Source organism: Musca domestica, unplaced genomic scaffold, assembly GCF_030504385.1.
Source record: "Musca domestica strain aabys unplaced genomic scaffold, Musca_domestica.polishedcontigs.V.1.1 7, whole genome shotgun sequence".
Taxonomy (NCBI): domain Eukaryota; kingdom Metazoa; phylum Arthropoda; class Insecta; order Diptera; family Muscidae; genus Musca; species Musca domestica.
In genome coordinates this window covers 3,727,858-3,747,342 of record NW_026712383.1, presented here as the reverse complement: position 1 = coordinate 3,747,342, position 19,485 = coordinate 3,727,858, and positions in this window count along the sequence as shown.

Genomic DNA, 19,485 nt, shown 5'->3' with positions numbered 1-19,485 from the left:
TCATATATTATGTGAGTGGAAAAATCTATAACTCATTCAAACATTGCATTTTAATTAGAATTGTTAAACGTCATTAAGAAGAATTTAGTCGAAATTGTAATATAATTTCATTTGAATTATGTGGCAGTCGTCAGTGCAGCACGTGAACCGCGGCTGTTTGCAGAAATTTGAATTCAAGAATATTTTCATCAGTGTAGTAGACAATATTTCAATATCTTACGGCAAACGTTAATTCCTTATATCTATACATAAAGTATACAAATATAAGTTTATCTATAAAGTACATAACTGAGGCTACTGTGATGCTGTGTAAAGATGTGTAAAAACTTCGAATCCCTATGTTTTCTTTTTAATATCTTTAAGTTACTGAAATCTTTTGTAACCACCTGAACTTCGGCTAATTAGCCAAAAGTTTTAGGATGGTTGGGTAGATGCGCACACTTGCGGCGTGCATATAAATACATATTTCGGTTGTATTGTAACCTTACCTGTGACTGGATCAGACACACTTCCTTTGGGAATTTTGCACTTCCCTGGGTCATGGTCTTCTGCTCAATTGACGGATGAATATCATATGCCACAATTAGCCGACACATGATAGTGTCGTTGAAAATTGTGACTGCGCTACGTCTTTGTTTCTTGTCCCTCCAGAAATAGACAATGCTAGTAAAGAGGCAGCGTATTTAACAAATACGCCCAATACCTGACCCTTGCCCAAGTGGATCAGAAAGGTTCAAAGGCTTTAACCCCTCGTCGACATGAGTGGTATCTTACTAGTCCGACAGTCCTTCCCAAATTACGGAGTACGATGTTTGGCCTTTAGGTGCTTCGGTTTGGAAAATATGCATCTCTTCGAGGAAAGTGATAACGAGGTTGGCAGGTTTTAGTCTCCAGCTTTATCGATTCTTTTGGCGAATCATTACTACCACGCTACCTCTTTCCTTCTGAACGATAATGTTGTGCGAGACACAACACGGGCTTGCCCGGGGATACAGCAGTTGCAGGTATTAGAGTACTGTACGATTATACTGCTGGAAACTCCCACCCGGTGAGACTGACATGACTCGGTATTACTGACATGAACCGCATTACCATCGTCCTCCATGATGGACGATCAACCTATTAGTGGAGCGAGAACTGACGGCAATAATATGTCTACTAAAGGCTCACACAACAGTCCGACTTTTTCAATAGCTCTTTTTTATTTCTGCGCAATTTCACTTTAGCATTTTGTGCGAATTCAAAACAGAATTGCAGAAACTTGTACTTTTTTGCTTTCTCATTTTGTCATTTATTTATTAATGCTTTAAATAATAATTAAACATATTCTTCGACTCAGTGGCACATGAATCTACGATATTTACATTAGTTTTTGTGTAACACTTAGCTGTTAACAAAGAACTATTTTAAATTGAATTTGATGTTTTATGCAAGAAAAATAAAATAAATAAATAAATAAAAAAGGCCATATTTAAAAATTTCTTATATTCTAAACATATACTAAGTCCATACTTTAGGTACTTGTATATGTTTTGTATTTTTGTTGTATTTACTGCTCTGTATTATATACAGAGTCAGTTCTATCAAATATTGACATTGTTCTATGATAATATGTATATTAATTTATTATTCTGATATAGAATACCTGTCTTTTAATTTAAGTAGTGCAACTGATGGTAGATGTTTTCCAGTGCGTAGTACCCCGAAATCTTCTTCATTGTTAATAAAGATTTGCACTATTGTATTGTCAGTTCTCAAAAAACTTAAGGCTAAATCTATCATAAAAACGTATATTCTGTTAAAATAATGTTAATAGCATTATAAATATTCTTTTTTGATGCCCTTCCAATTTCACTTTGACTACTTATACTACCTCTTAAATTTACAGCTGCACCTACAGCCTTTTTCTTTAAAATTTACGTATTGTTTCCATTTGATCTGAGGAGAGATCAGCCCATGATGGAGAGTCATACGCAATGGTGGGCCTTATTATCTGGCTGTATAGTAATAGCCTGAAGTGAAACCTCCTCTCATTCCAAATATCTTTTGGTAGATAAAAGTTTTTCTTTACTTTAACAAGGGCATGGTCTACACCTAGATATTTAATTTGAACAATTTTAACTCCTGGCATGCATCTTCTAAAACTGGGGATTTTGGGCCATGCAATTTTAATTTCCATTTTTTTCAGGGGACAAACGAAGGAGAGAATTGCATTATCCACAATAATAAAGGAAATCCTGAAAATCGTTCAGCACAAAATGTACACTCGATGAGATTCCTTTTGCGATATAGGTGCGAATCAATGGATTCTCTCAATAGCATTTTATTTGATTCTAACTAATAGGGTGGAAACGGGAGAGGGTAAACGCTGTGATCTCACAGAAATTGAAGTATCCAAAATTTTGAAGGAAATCCTTAAAATCGGTCAGTACAAAATTTACACTCGGCGTGGTTAATTTCGCGCTACAGATGCGATAAGTGGTAGGGAATGGGCAACAGTTTATCTAAATTGTTAGCAGTAAATGATTACCCCTATTACCAAAGCAAATTTGAAGAAACTCTATTATTGCATTCATAAAAGTAAATAATGTAAGTGTTAACAATTTATATAATTAAAAATTACAAAAAAAGATATATTTATTAATAATAATATTTGATTAATACCCCTTTGTTCCATTTTTGCGGTTATTTTTACGTTGTTCTTCACTCCATGAACATAAAGTAAATTTGAAATGAATGTTCTACCCACCATATTTTAATTTTTTAAATAGAATTCGAAAAAATTGTAATAAAATGTAACAATTTTTAATGATTCAAATGTGACATATGATCATCCATATATCTAATTGAATTACTTGTAACAATTTTTTCGGAAATGTCTATTGGTACTTCAAAAAGTCTGATAATATTGGTAAGAAAATGAGGATATTCCTGAAGTAACGATCATACCTTGCACATTGCGAAATGAGTTAATGGTATTTATACACATTATCATTCGTCAATTTACGATAATAGCGCTTGAAAAAATAAAAAAGAGCAATATTTACGAAAAAGTACATTTTTTTTTAAACCAATTTCTGAAATAAGTTGTGAAAATGTGATTTCCGAAAAGTATTTTGTGACACCTCAAAATTGTAGTAGTTTTTATTTCTGTTGTAAATTAAGGTCTAGTTTATGTAAATGTTAAGATTTTCCGTACTATGTATATTGTAGCTAACAATGCCCAGAATTAGAATAATGCAAAAAATCTCATTTTTTTTTCAAATTTTATGAAACAAAATAAAAAATGTGATTTTTGTGCAATAGTAATATGTCACATACTGTATGAAATTATAAGAGAGTTTGACATACTGTATCCCATCGAAATAAAACGTCAAAATTCATATATTTTATTTAATTTTTTTCTTTATTTAGTTTTTAATGACTTAAATAAGTAATGTTGTTGGTTTTTAATGTTGTTATTAATTTAGTTTTTCTTTGAAATGTCTTTTCTTATTTTTTTTATTAATAATGATAATTAGCAAATAATGAAGATTTGTTTCATTATAAATATTTATTTTCATGTTATGTGATTTGTTGTTGTTATTAGTAATACTCCATGTTTTCAAATATTGACTTAAGGTATCCATTCTTTTTGGTTTTGTATGAAATAATAAATAAACAACTTTAAATATTTAAACAAATGTACATCATATTAAGTGATTTTTGTTTTGATCATTAAATATTTTACAATAATTATGGAATTTGTTTTCTTTTAAAAGGATTTCTTCTGGGTCTTTTTTTCGCATCGATAGTTATGGCATGTAGTATGTATGGTTTTTTTTTTTCTCGTAATGTATGTATATAGAGTTAAAGAGATTATTGAATGATTAATGAGAGTTAAAATGTGTGAGATTTTTAATTTATTATCAAGAAAGTTCAATACAAGGGCATTGCAAAATGAAAGATATTTAATAAATAAATATGAAAAGCGATGTTTAAGCTTAATATAACGGTAAGTGGTTTTCTGAATGTACAATATAAAGGACATTTCAATCCTTGCTGTGGTATGACAGAGTAATATTCATATGCCTGAAATCGAAATTGTTTATTTAAAGCTACAGTTTTGCAACTATGTTCTCATCCCGCTTTTCATAAATCTTAGATGATGTTTGATACACAATATCACTCAAAACTGCTAATTTTACTCCAAAATCAAGTTTAAAGTTTGGTTTTCTTCTTTGTATAGCTGGTATTCGAAATGCCAGTCAAGTTAATGAATTTGCTTGAGAAACATCAACTCAGACTATCGGAAATGAGTGAAAACAAGTAAAAAAACCGCTACGCTCGGCCGGGCCGAACTTTTAATACCCTCCACTATTTCGAGGAAATTGAAAAATTTAAAAAAAAATCTCGGGAGGTACTGTCATATGGAGGTAACACGAAGACGTGGACTTGCATACGAATCTTTTTGCCATAGGTGGTAGTACCCATTAAGATTTTGCTGAAATCGTCAAAATACCGACTATCGTTATATGGGGGCTATACGAAATTTAAAAAATTTTTTGTCGTAGGTTGTAGTACCCATTACGAACTTCAAATACGAAATTCGAAATAATTCCGGTAAATAATGTCGCTAAATCATGAAAATACCGTATATCGTGAGGTGGTAGTACCCATTAAGATTTTGCTGAAATCGTCAAAATAGCGAATATCGTTATATGGGGGCTATACGAAATTTAAAAAAAAAATTGTCATAGGCTGTAGTACCCATTACGAACTTCAAATGCGAAATTCGAAATAATTCCGGTAAATAATGTCGCTAAATCATGAAAATACCGTATATCGTGAGGTGGTAGTACCCATTAAGATTTTGCTGAAATCGTCAAAATACCGACTATCGTTATATGGGGGCTATACGAAATTTAAAAAAAAAATTGTCATAGGCTGTAGTACCCATTACGAACTTCAAATACGAAATTCGAAATAATTCCGGTAAATAATGTCGCTAAATCATGAAAATACCGAGTATCGTGAGGTACCGTCATATGGAGGCTATACAAAGACGTGGACCAGCATACGCATTTTTTTGCCATAAGGGGTAGTACCCATTAAGATCTTTTAATACGAAATTTGAAACGATTCCAGTGAATAATGTTGCTGAAATCATCAAAATACCGAATATCGGGAGGTACCGTTATATGGGGGCTATACGAAGACACGACATGGCCCATTTACGAACTTACTACTGGTAAACTATGCATGTATGCAAAATTTTAGCCTTCTATCTCAATTCGTTCGAAAGTTAGCGTGATTACAACATACAAACAGACACGCGGACATCGCTAGATCGTCTTAGAATTTTACGCTGATCCGGAAATGATGTTATATCTATTTTTTACGTCATTCAGCCAATAAATATCCTCTTTTGGTTGTTTTTAACTGCTCATCAGATAATTAAATTAATATTGAAACTGCGTTTTGTATTCGCACTATCGTTCAAATTAACAACAAACTTAAGACTGTCCATTAACCACTAAAATGTTTGTGGTTGCCTGATAAATTTGAGAATTGAGAGATGCCCTGTTGACAAATAACCAACATGTGAATAAAAATACTGTCATAATACATACCTAAGTCATAAATTTTTGACAGCTCTTTTAGAGAATTTGCAAACCGCAAAAGGCTGAAACACAAGATTATCTGAGATAAGATTGATAATGGGCTTTACAAAATGTTGTTGACCAAAAGTGCAGTAAGAGAGTGCGAATGAAGCGAACCATTTTGACGGATTTTTTTGCACATACATCTTCCAACTGAGACCACTGACAACGTAGGTGCGACTCATCCAAAGCCTGTATACAATTTCTACTTACATTTACACAGCGATAGCCTAGGCCGTCAGACGAGTCCGAAATCTACCGACAATATAAGCGAATGTTGGATGGGTCCGAAATCTACCGACATTGTAAGCAAAGGCTGAATGGGTTCGAAATCTACCGACATCCGATTCAGATGGAAGTGCGATGGACACATTTTATTATATTTTGTTTGTTCTTTAATTCTAATATGGATTTTGTAATAGTAATACGACTCATCTTAATCGGATGCTAGTTGTATGCTATTAATCACTGTTATTTCATTTGTTCCTATTGACAAAATAGAATACATTTGTATGGGTATTAATTTGTAATGACCGACGGACTGCTGGGAATGAACATTTGCACAAATTGTTGTATATTGTTATTTGAGGTTTCTAAAATGGGAATCCTTAACCTTTACGCTTATTTTTTTGTTTTAAAATTTCACATAATACAACATTTTTGCGTCCATTTCTTTATATTGCCAGTTTTTGTAGGATTCTATATTTTACTTGTCAAAGTTTAGCTGCAAAAGAGAATAAATCCAACTTAGTCTCCCATAAAAATTCCTGTAGAAAAGGTTACTACGTGTAGCATTTTTTAGTACGAGAGGGAGAAAATCTTGTTACCGACAATTTTTCTATGAGGAAGTTAGTGTGCGGTCAGAAATAACAATTCAGTTAGAAATTTCCATCTTTTCACGTCTATGCTTACTTACTTCATCAAAACTAAAGGGAGTTTGTAAAAAATTCCTTTATTGGTTTTTATCATTTTGTGAATGTGAATATAATTTTTACAGAAAAATCATTTCAAATCTACACCATCTTATACAACAAATAGGTTACACAAGGTACGAAAAAGACCGTTGTCCCCTGTCCACATTATTTCTCCTCATTCATTTAGTGTTGGAGAAATTATCTCTCGAAAAAAATACCTTGTGTGGGAACATAATTCCGCCCAGATATTCATAATATGGCAGGTTGAGTTTAATGGTTAATCTAGTAGGAGAAAGCAAAGTTTGAAATTAGTTTAGCCCAGAATAAAGAAAATCTGAAAAATATCTTAAAATTAGGTGGCAACCATGTCACATCTGAAGCTGGCAACCATGTCACATCTGCATAAAATACGCTGTTTAATTTAAAACAAAATAACTAAAAAGACATTAAATTCAGCCAGTCTGAACTTCCAATACCCTCCACCATTGGGTAAAGAAAACATTTTTATGCACAAACATCTGGATTCAAACGTGTTCCACTTTAAATTACAAACTCCAGTAAGATCGGTAGGAGAATGGTTGGAACCATTATATGGGGGGCCATAATAAAACGGGAGCCTATATAGACAATTTTATACGAAAACGATTGTAATCTATTGCGAGTCTTAAATACCAAATTTAACATAATTTCGTAGGTAAATGTGACTAGGATGATTACGACAAATATGGAAAAAGTTTTGAAGCCGGTTGTAGAACCCATTATGAAGTACAAATGCCAAATTTCACACAAATGTATTAGAAAATGTGACCTATATTGTCAAAATACCGAATATCCGATGGAACCGTTATATGTGCGCTATAAAAAAACGTGGACGTAGATATTCAATGTTCTGCCACCGGAGCCACTACGAACTTAAATTTTGTGGCTAAAACTATTAAAACGCCGAATACCGGGAGATACCGTTATATGGGGACTATCCCAAACAGTGGACCGATATATCTCAATTTCAATACCAACTATCCTAGACTCAATGCAAACTACTGTGCCAATTTTTTAAGCTCCACGTCAAATAATGTGAGCTGTATCTTGATTTCAACTGACAGACAGACGGCCATCGTGAAATCGACTTAGAATTTTATGCTGATCTTAAGTTTGTGTGGTCTATGTCGAATATTTAGAGGTGTTACAAATGGAATGACAAATTTAATATACCCTCCTTTCCAAACTGAAGGGTAAAATGAACCCTGGCGGCCAAATCAGTTGGAAACTGTGCTTAAAACCTTCATAGTTTCAGTAGGGGTGCTCAGTTGTTTGTAAAATACCTTTGAAAAATTCTAAATACATTGAATCGGAAGGTACTCTTACATGGTGGTATGCAAAATGTTAGAAGACGTATCTCCTCCTAAGAAATTCCGCGGAACATTTATACCTTATGTATATATATTTTACTCATTTGTCAAAATCTTACAAATTTTAATAGTCCCAAATATTGAACATTCGGAAAAGGAAAAATATCAATACCAAACAAATATAATAAAAATTAATCATACAAAAAGAGTTTTATGACTTTTATAGATTCTTGATTACAAATGATGTTTGTATATTTTATTTACGGAGATAATTCTTGATTTTTAGTTTTCTTAATTTTTTTAATATATTTAATAGTTTTCCAAAAGTTGCTGTTGTTTTTTTTTCTTTGCATTTTTGTTGCATTCATTTTTTTTAAATTTTTATAATTAAACATTTATACTGGACATGTATATTTCTTGTAGATGGATAATAGTATTCGATTAATTGTATATATTTTCTTTTAATTTTTGTTCAATGAATAAACAACATTGTTTAGTGAACAGGAACAGAATGGTATGTCTAAACGGAACGTAAAGTAACCTTAATGAAATTTAAGTGAAATTAAAAGGCATTTTCATTGCGACTACATTTACGACTTTTGATAGATGTTGATTAGTTATTTTGGAATGTATGTTTGTTTGTTTGTTGGTTTGTAGGTATGTATGATTATGTTTGGAACGTACGAGAATATGTAAGTTGGTTTTTATTCTGAAAGAGAAATTTTTTGTATATCTATGAATCATAATATATTTCTTCTTCTTTTCATTTATGTTCAAGTTTGTTTTTTTCTTCGATTACATGAAAAAATATGAAAATTTATATAAGTGGGACTGTATGATGGTTTCCATTTTTTACTCGAAAAATGTTTATGGGATTTTTAAATGTTTGTTTTTTCTGTCAGTGTTTTCTGTTTTTAGTAGTTCAAGTTTGTTGTTTTTGTTTAATAACTAATTGTATACAAATATTTTGTATAATAAAATATATTTTTATCTGTCATTTTTTTTTATCTTGGTTAAAAATATGTATTTTCTTTTAAAAAATCCATTCGTAAACATTTTTTGTATGTTTTGTTTTACTTTTTTTGCAAATAACAATTTCAGAAATTCAGTCCTGGTTTCTAAGCCAGTTCATTCTGATTGTGGCTTCATTTTACATTCTGGACTCATTCACTCTGGGCACACCATCCTCATCCACACAAGCAATCAGTCATTTCTCCTTAGCCTATATTTTCATTTAACCACAAAAGATAAACAGGGTGTTATTATTAAATAAATGTCATTCACGCGTTCTCTCTTTCACACAGTATAAGAAAATGCCAAGGGTTTATCGGATGATACATTTTTCTTTGAAATCTAAATTAATATAACGTAATTAGAACCTAGGATCAGATTTCGATATAACTCCCGATTCCTATGTATGGTACCATATCATCACGAGGTATGCCAAAGGTTCTGTGAAGTATACCAACAAAAAATTATGAAATAGAAAACAAACAATCGACGTATCCCACTCAGCCCTACAATGTTCCCATGTATTATTTGAAAAAATGCTATTGGAAACATTTAAAAATATATATGTATATTTTCGTAACTCTCAAAAATATATTATTTTTTGTTTTTGAAAAAAGAAAAAATAGTGAAACGTATATTTAACGAGTAAAAATACCTCTCAGTATTTTCTTTAAAAATGACATTGGAGGGAAATTGGAGAAGATATTACCTCTAGAATATATTATTTCATGCATTATAATAACATCATGGTAAATAATCAACAAAGGAATGCCATTGAAAGGAATCGTAATAGTAATTTCATTCACATTGATTGCAGCTTATATTCAATATTCATTGTACGAGTCTTTCTACTTCTTTAGTCTTTTTTATGGTCAAAAGTTTTCTGCGCGGAATCCATCAAAAAGGAAGACAACATTATACATGTATATTATGGTCAAAACTGAAATATGGAGTATATGTATTTAAGTTTCCCATTCGTTTTGTAACTCCTCGAAAAAGGATTTTAGACCCTGCAAAGTATATAACACTGTTCTATTGTTGATCAGAATAAGTCGATTTAGCCATGTCCGTTCGTCTGTGGAAATCACTTTAGAGTCACTCAAATTCATTATTAGGTCTGTTGAATTTTTGCTTTTGAAAATGGGCTATATAGCACCACGTTTTGGTATAGACCCCATATAAATATACTGGAAGATTTAAGGTGTTCAGAGTTTTTTAGTAACACTTTTATACGGAATTGGCTGTAAATTGGCAATTTGTTTTCCCAGTAGGTAGGAAAGGTCCTTGCAGAAAACTGTACATATAGATTCAAGTTTTGTTATACACTTACACTTCTCACTGGAATTTTTTCAAATTTGGTATTTGGAGTTGGTAACAGCTACCTCATCTTACGACAGGAAATTGCTTATACAGGTCCGCGTGTGGTAGCCCCCTATTATAACGGTATCTCCCAATATTCGGCACTTTGACAATTTTATATATACAGTTTAACGGAATTATTTCAAAGTTTGTATTTGGTGTTGCTGTTATCTTCTCTGATAGAAAATTATCAACATAGATCCACAGTTTCGTATGGCCTCCATATATTCGGTATTTTGATGATTTATGTCACACTTTTCACTGGAATTGTTTTAAAATTGTGCGACAAAAATACCTATGTAGGTCAATCTTTTCGTATATCTCCTATATAATGGTATCCCAATATTCGATATTTTGCTGATTTTAGAAACATTTTTTTCAAAATTGGTATTTGGAAATGTACCTGGCAGAGAGCCAGATAGATCCCATATGACTGTACCATCCAATATGCGATATTTTAATCATTTCAGCGGCCACTCCAGAATTTTTGAAATTTTGTAAGTTCCAAATGGTGAGGGATAATAAAAGTTCGGCACCGTCTTAGAACTCAGCTGTTTTTTTTAAATGTTTTAATTAAAATGGTCTTTCCATTCTGCCATGTAAATACACCTTGGGCATTTAATAAATGTCTGCACATAAATGTAAATCTTTCAATCGTATTGTGCAGTTAATTAATCCGGCTCATGTCCAAGTGCTCTCGAAAATCTATCTAAATTAAATGTTTTTCTGACCCAATCTACCAAAAAATGTACTTTTCCATTACAAATGGCTCAGATCTGCAAACAACTGACAAAAATCGGCTAAAACTTTATTTAACTTGTAAGAAGTAGAGAATAGTTGAAATATTTTTTTATGGTATTACTTTTTGGAAAATTAAATTTTAAGCTATGGAAATTTTAAACATTGAACTAAATTTGAAACTATGCAATGTCTAATGAATGCATGTCCGCGAAATGCATTACATCGACAATTTAAAAGAATATTAACATATATTGAAATATTTGAATTTAAAATGCATTCTTTTAAATATATATCCAAGAATATGTTATGTTAAATGTATTATAGAAAAGAATACATTAAGTGGCTCATCATCATCATCGCGGCTCTACATAACACGCTCGTTTAAAATTGCTCCCATTTTCCCGATTAAAATGCAATTGTATGGTTACAATTTCTGATTGGCTAATTCTTTAAGTTCTCACATTTCACCAGCTTTTTGCCTTTCTAGTAGTTCTTTCAAAGCAATTTTGGCTATTTGTTTTTTACTACTTTCCCCAATTCTATTAAATCCATGACAGTTTTGGAAAGTTCAAAACCTCAGGCAAACTCAAAGCGTGAAAGATGTAAAAAATGTCTAGATTTTCTTTAAAAAATATTGGTTCACATTTAAATTACATGGCAAAAATTGTTAAACACTTAAATGCGCGTTTAGCAATATTCGAGCCTTCTAAACATTGATATCGAAAACTATTTGTTTCTATAATTTTCTCTAAGAATGCAGGTGTAGTCATGTACTTCTTCTTGACTCAGGTGCCGACCCACCAAAATTGTCCGACTCCCATTTATTCATAGATCCCAACTCCAATATCGGACCCTAATTTACTTTAAAATATGTAAAATATATATACACTGGTGGCCAAATCCAAAGGAACTGAAATTAAAAGGAGAATGAATGCCCTGTAGCTTTTTTAAAAATTAAGAAAATGAGAAAATTTTTAAAAACTTAAAACAAAAAACCAAAATGGTGTGGAGCTATTTTTCTTTCAATGGACTTCGGCCTATCCATGAAATAAAGGAAGTTATGGATCGGTTTGTTTACAAAGATTTATTGAACATCGCGTTGTTCCCTTTCGCTGTGAAAAATATTCGGCTTATTTGGGTGTTTAAACATGACAATGATCCCAAACACGCATCAAAACTTGTCAAAGATTGGTTGATGGAGTCAAAGATCGGTGTTTTGTCATGGCTGACACAATCACCTGACCACAGAAACCTTTGGAGTATCGTAGACAGGAAGATCAAGCAAGATTCGGAAACAAATAAAAACAAAATTTTCCAAAGAATTCAGGGTGCCTGGGAAAACATACCCAAGGATCAAATTGAGCATTTTACAGATTCAATGCCTCGTAGGTATGCAGCTGCTATCAAAAATAATGGTTATGCTATCGACAACTAACCAAAATTTAATTATTTTAAAATAAAAAATCAAAAATTTGCTTTAGTTTTGATCAAGCAAAAATTGGGTCATTTTAGTTTTCCATATATTGTTTTTCATTCAGAATTATTTGTGTATTTTTATTTTTAATTTTTTTAATAATAATGAAATAATTATGAATAAAGTACCTCATTTAAAACTGGAAAAACAATTACGATTTGTTTATTTTTGTAAAAGTTACAGGACATTTATTGTCTTTTTGTAGTTGCTTTAGTTTTGGCCACTAGTGTATACATTATCATATTTGCATATGAAATACATGTATGTATTTTCGATTATTGTAAAACTGAAATCCCACATAGAAATAATTTCTTTAGAAAATCGTCTTTGCTATATATCCAAAGTGGGGAACGCACATTATCGTTCCTATCCATTATGTTTTCGCTATTTGCATAGTTTGTTCTTAATTGTTCCGTAATATTTTTCTATAATTTAAGTACTTTATACTCTCTGAAATAAGACAGAAATCCTATCTGATAGTTATTTGGTTTTATGCAGGATCATGTTCTGGTGTTCTTAGTTTTTTTTTTTTTTTTTTTTGACATAAGCTGTAAATAGTACACATGTAAATATCGCTTTTAGTTAATACCGCGTGTGTTAGAAGAGCATTTACTCCTATTTCGTATTTGGAGCAACTCTCTGAGTACTTCAAAAAATGAAAAATGCACTTAAATATCAACAAGTGTGAGCCGATAACCTTCAAAGTCAAGAATAAATACTTGTAAAGTAGAATCATACCAAATGGAGGGAAAAGTGTCAGGAATGCAGACCAGCTAAATACTTGGGCGTTATTTTAACAGCAATTTTGAATTTGTTATATATGTTGGCTATATATGGAGAAAAGTCTAAGGTATTTAAATTACTAACCTATAAAGTTATAATTGGTTTGGGATTCGTTCCGACTAAATGGAGCAGCTTCACAGGCGAATTGCGAATTTTTTACAAGTACTCTGCAATCATCGCAAGCTCGGCTCGTTTAACATTGGTAACATTTTTTTCAGGTAGCTCAACATATTTCCATTGTTTCGATTTGGGTCCTTTAAAAAAATTGTTTTTAAATTATTTAAAAAAAAGTTGATGTAAATTTACCAATTATCAAAATGTACCAATTTTCCTGTGGAATTAGAGGAAGTTATATATGGAATGTATACTGAACCGGTTTTAACATTTTTTAAGAAGGTACACTTTATTCAAATCCGTTATGACCAGAAAAAGTGTTTGTTATATCTAAAATGTGTTTTGTCAGTGTTGCCATGCTATTTTTATTTAAAACATTTCGAAGCTACTTATTACGTTCTCGTATAGCGCCAAGGTTGGGATTTTTATATTGAAAGTTAAGGCTCAGCATGTGGTTTTTGCACTGTAAAAAAGGTTTAAGACAACTTCTAGATATAACCTTGGTAATTGTAGGAAATTTTTAAATAAGAAAATAATTTTAATTTAAATGAAAAACTCACGCACACATACACACTCTCCCAAACGACTCATTTCATTTGAACTGAAATAAATGTTACACTTGAAACTTAACATAACTGGAGTATTTTATTTAAATTTTATTTAGTTTTTCATTTTTTGTTTTGTTTTTGGTTTTGCTTCTATAATACAAAGACATACATATTAAAGGATTTAGTTTTCTTTCTTTCTTTTATTAATTTTTATGGAATCGCAAATGCCATTCCATGCTTAGAAACTAAGAGATTTATATTTGCCCTTTATTCGTCGTCTGCTTCGTCATCATTTTTGTGGCTTAGTATTAGAGTAATTAAATTTAAATTGTTTTTTTTTTTTTTTTTTTTGGTTTTCTCTTTTATTTCGGTTTTAAATAGTCAATACATAATAATTAATAATTATAATAAAAATGCTGTGTGGTTTTTCTTTGTTTGTTGTGTTTTTGGTTTGTTTGGTTTTGTTTTGTTTTGTTTTGTTTTAAGTATTAATTTAATGGAAGACATTCTTTTTATACAAGTTTAAGACACAGAAAATGTTTTTTTCTTCTTTAATTTAATAATTAGTGTTTAGTTTTTAGTATTTCTGGTTTTTAATTATTTTATTGGATTTGTTTTTTAGACAAATAACAATAAGTAAAATACATTTACTAAAAAACGGATGTCGTAAAGAAAGACAAAATTGTTTTGCTTACAAAATTAAAAACGAATATAAAAAGTCGTTAAGAATCGTTTATAAATAAGATATGTTTGATTTTTTTGTTTTGTTCTCTTTTTCTCATTTTTTTATCGTTTTCTTTTTTGGTTTACTCAGAAATGGTGCTATATTGTTTTTTTTTTTTTTTTTTTTTTTTTTTGGTTTTATTAGTTTAAGGGAATTCCATTATTTTTGTTAAAGGAAAAAGGGCTCTATATGGCTTTAATAAATTTTAAAGTTTATACAATTTTAGTAGTTTTTAGGTAGGAGGGGAAATATTATGAATTGTTTTTTCTTTTTTTAATTTTACAATCGAGTATTTTGTTCTATATAAGGTAAACATTATAAAAAAATAAAATACACATCATTTTACATTTCTATTGATATTGGAAAAAGTAATTTTTGTTTTGACCAAAATTTGGTAATTGTTACAAATTGTTAAGTTTTCTATATTGCTTGGAAATATAAGGAACAGTGTAACGCGAGAAATAGTTACAGGCCGATATACTTAAAAAACAAAAGCTTGAAAACCCCTAGAAAAATCATTGCATAAAAAAAACAAAAAAACGGATAGGTCCCACAAGACAAAGCCTTAGCACGCACCAAAAAGAGAATGGGTACTCAACGCCTAAGTGGCACCTTTTGTTAATATAAAGTGGGCGTTATATAAATTCATGCTTAGTTATCGAGCAGGTAGGTTTAAGCCATTTAACCTATGTTATAATAAGATTTGAATTAATAAAAGGGCCACAAGCTAAAACTGAAAGTGTGAACTAAAAGTTTGGGATTTCTAGAGAGCGATACATTAATCATTCCCTTGCGGGGTGAGATGAAAAAAACTGCAACCAACTTCAGATTGCTGTCATTTCTAACCCACTCGTTCGACAGCTGTTAAAAGTATTCCAAAGCATACAAAAGCATTTTGGTGAAAATTTTCCAGAAAATAAGTTATTCGCGGTGGAATTCAAACGTGATAGTGTGATTTCTTTAGATTTGGCTGGAAAACCACAAGTGGCTATCGTTAGAGCACTCCGGCATTAAAATGTGGATAAATCTCTTGTGTCTCGTAACATCAGCAGAAATGGTTCGAAAAGTAAAGAAGCGACTTGATCGAAACCCCCGTCGCAGTGGCCGAAGAATGGCTCGTGAGGTGAACATATCGCAATATTCCATTCGGCAAATATGAGCAAATGAGCTCGGGGTAAAGCCATTGAAATTCCAAAAAGTGCAGAAGAAAGAAAATAGACTCAAAAGAGCTAAATTTGGTTTTCTCCGATGAGAAAACATTCGTTGTCCAGCATCGTGTTTACTTGCCAAAGAGGTCAGCTGAAAATGTGCACTTTCGGTTGGCCACCAGAACTCAAGCGCCGGCCATGGTGATGGTGTGGGCCGCCATAACAACCGATGGTCGCTCTCCGCTTGTATTAATCGACCGTGGCATCAGAATAAATGCCGAATATTATCGCGAAAATATTCTGGAGGGTATATTAAAGCCTTGGGTACACAAACATTTCGGCCGCAAACCTTGGACATTCCAACAGAACTCAGCACCATCGCACTCAGCACGGGCCACCCAAGAATGGTTACAAAATGAGGTTCATCGCTTCATTTCCAGCGCACAATGGCCACCAAAATCTCCGGATACCAATCCGTTGGACTATTGTATCTGGAGAATTTTGGAAAACAAGGTTGGCACTTAAAAATGCCAAAGTGTCCATAACCTCAAGCAAGCGCTTCGCCAGGAATGGGCCAAAATACCGCCGAGCAACATTCGGGCAGCGTGTGACGGTTTCATTGGCCGGTTGAAGGCCACAGTTCGTGCCAAAGTTGACCTTTTCGAACAAATCTAAACTTATTCTAAAATTTGATGATATTTTCGACGTTTTTTTAAAAAAAATGTGAAAACCAGTACAGAAAGTCTTAAAGTCGGGTGGGCCGACTTTATGATACCCTACACCTCTTTACATATTTAGTAGAGCTTCGCATAACAAATAAAAGTTGTAATGGGGAATTTGTGAAAATTAAATCATACCAACTATGATTATAGTTATAATTAAAAGTCCAAAGGAACTAATATATGGGAGGAGGGCTTGAATTATCCATTTGGTGCACTATTAACTTGAAATCGGATAGATATATATGAGAGTTATATCTAAATTTGAACCGATCTCGATAAAATTTGGCAAAGGTATTTCTGAGCTGTATTTGATATATTTCCTGAATATCGCTACTACGGCAAATTAAACAAATCGGATGAGCTTTATATATGGGAGCTATAGCTATATCTGAACTGCCTTCACCAAATTTGACATATTAGCTTCTAGACTCAATTCGGTCGTAAGTGCCAAATTCCATCCGATTTGGACAAATATTAGACGTTTGGTGCACAATAAGAGGTAAATCGGGCGAAGTTATATATGGGAGCTATATCCAAATCTGAACCGATCTCGATAAAATTTGGCAAATGTATTTCTGAGCTGTATTTGATATATTTCCCCAAATATTGTTGTTAACAAATCGGATGAACAATATATGATAGCTATAGCTGTATCGGAACCGATTTCGATTTTCAGATCCAATCTAGTACGTGGAATATTCCAATCTATTCGGGCTGATATTACACGTTTGGTGCACAATATAACGCAAATTGGACAAAAGTATATATGGGAGCTATATCTATAGTTTGACCGATTATCTCCAATAGGGTTCGTCCTTGGGTCAAACAAATTATTTGTGCAAAATTTCATCTGAATCCGGCAATAAATGCGACCTGTACTCTGTTTGCAAAAATACATGGACAGACGGGCGGACAAACAAATGCACAAAGAAATAATAATACCCTGACCACCTTGTGGTGTAGGGTATAATTGCGTTTGACTTTGTTGCAATTTTTTTAAAACTCTTCAAGAGGAATGTTCGTCAGATATATTGTACAGAATTCTAACAGACGTCGGTCTGACGCCTGGGATAAAACTTCAGACTTAAAGCAGACGGGTAGTATGTCCGACATTTGGTTCGTTAAGATATGTTAACGTTTTTACTGTATGTATACTTTTTACGCAAACGTCCGGTAAAAAAAGAGTTATTTTGATATTTGTGCGCTGATATTTTATGGCAACATTTTATTTCATCGGCGACTTTATAGTTTGCTGACAATGTTTATGGCTTCTCTTCTAGAGATTACGAAAGGTTTTCTTCTCTGCATTCGTACAAAAGAGACAATTTATTTTCATTCTCCCAAAAAAATGTACTATTGTTGGTTTGCGTTGGACAGGGTCAGTGATGATTTCAAAACTTTAGAATGAAGCTCTAGATTTCAAAGGTCTCTAATAGAAAGTGGAAAGTGAAATACGAAAAGGGGGAGAAAGGAACTGGATTTTGTATGCAAATCGCATCCGTTCATAAATATTGGTACATGAATATTTCTTTGGACGTTACACTGTTCTCTGGCTAGCTTAATAGCAAATGAATAAAATGCTTTGGACTTTATTGGCTTTGGTTTGCATAGTAAAAAAAAAGATTCTCTAAAACAGGCAAAATAATTACGAATGCATTCAGATGATATGAGGATGTCCATCTTTTTTTAGATTTAAGTAAGTCTTTTTTTACTTTGATGTCAATTAATCAATATTTGTGTATATATTTGATATTCGTTCTGTTCTTTTTTGTTTAGTTTCTGGGAAAAATATATGTATATAATATTTGCATTGCCTATGTAGCAGCATTTATATCAAAATAAAAAAATGTCTATATACTTCATTTACTTCTTTTTGGTAATTTTTTTCTGTTGGATAATAATTGTGCGTATTTAAAAGTCAGTGCAAAATTAATGGTTATAATAACAATTATAATAATTATTACGTTAATAATTCTAGTAGTTTCTTCAAAAAAGAAAACCTAAAAATAAACATAAATGCTTTTGTTGTTTTTCTTTTGCAATGTGGTTTTAGTAAATTTTTGATATTCATTTTGACTACATTTATAGGTATTATATACGTTTTTTTTGTTTTTTGTTTTTAATTATTGTTTATAATAAAAAATAAAAATAAAATTATATATAGCTATTATTTATTATTTATAGTAATTATTTTTATAATTGAAATAATCGGTAGGAATTTCTGTATTTTTTCTGTATTATATTTCAATTTTTGTTTTTGTTTTTTCTTTTTTGTTTTTATAATTTCAAAAGATCAACAATATTTACACAAAAACAATTTTAGTTAATTATTATATACGAGTATTGAATACCGAGTATTCGTTTCTTATATTATTTATTTTTTGCATTGGTAATAATCCCATTAAAAGGTATCATTCTTTAGTAATAATATCCAATGTTTAGCTTTAATAAAATTTAATTTTCCAATTAAATTTTTCCTTTAACATGGCCAATAATAACTGTCATAAATCACCGTTAACTACCCATAAGATTGACAAATACATACATACATAATATAAAATGTATGTTACATTTGCTTGATATCGGGTGTGGTTCTATTCTTTCTAACTGGGCTACTCCTTTTTTAGAGTTATTTTTGTTAAACATAACATTTTCTTTTTTTCTGTTTTTTGTTTTATCCCAACAATACTTGTTTTGGTTAACTTTTGTCTTATTTTCAGTTTTTGTTTTTTTTTTTCATTTCTATTTGCTATTATATTTTTGATGATTTACATCCTTACAAAAATCTAAATAACTTAAAATATTCTCTAGAAATTATTGTCTACACAAAGAAAGAGAAATATTCATCGGCAATTGTTTTGGATTTGACTTGAGACATTTATGAAATTTAAATGAAAAGAAATGACATTTATGAAATTTAAGTAAATTAAATTTTTTACATTAAATATCAAAATCT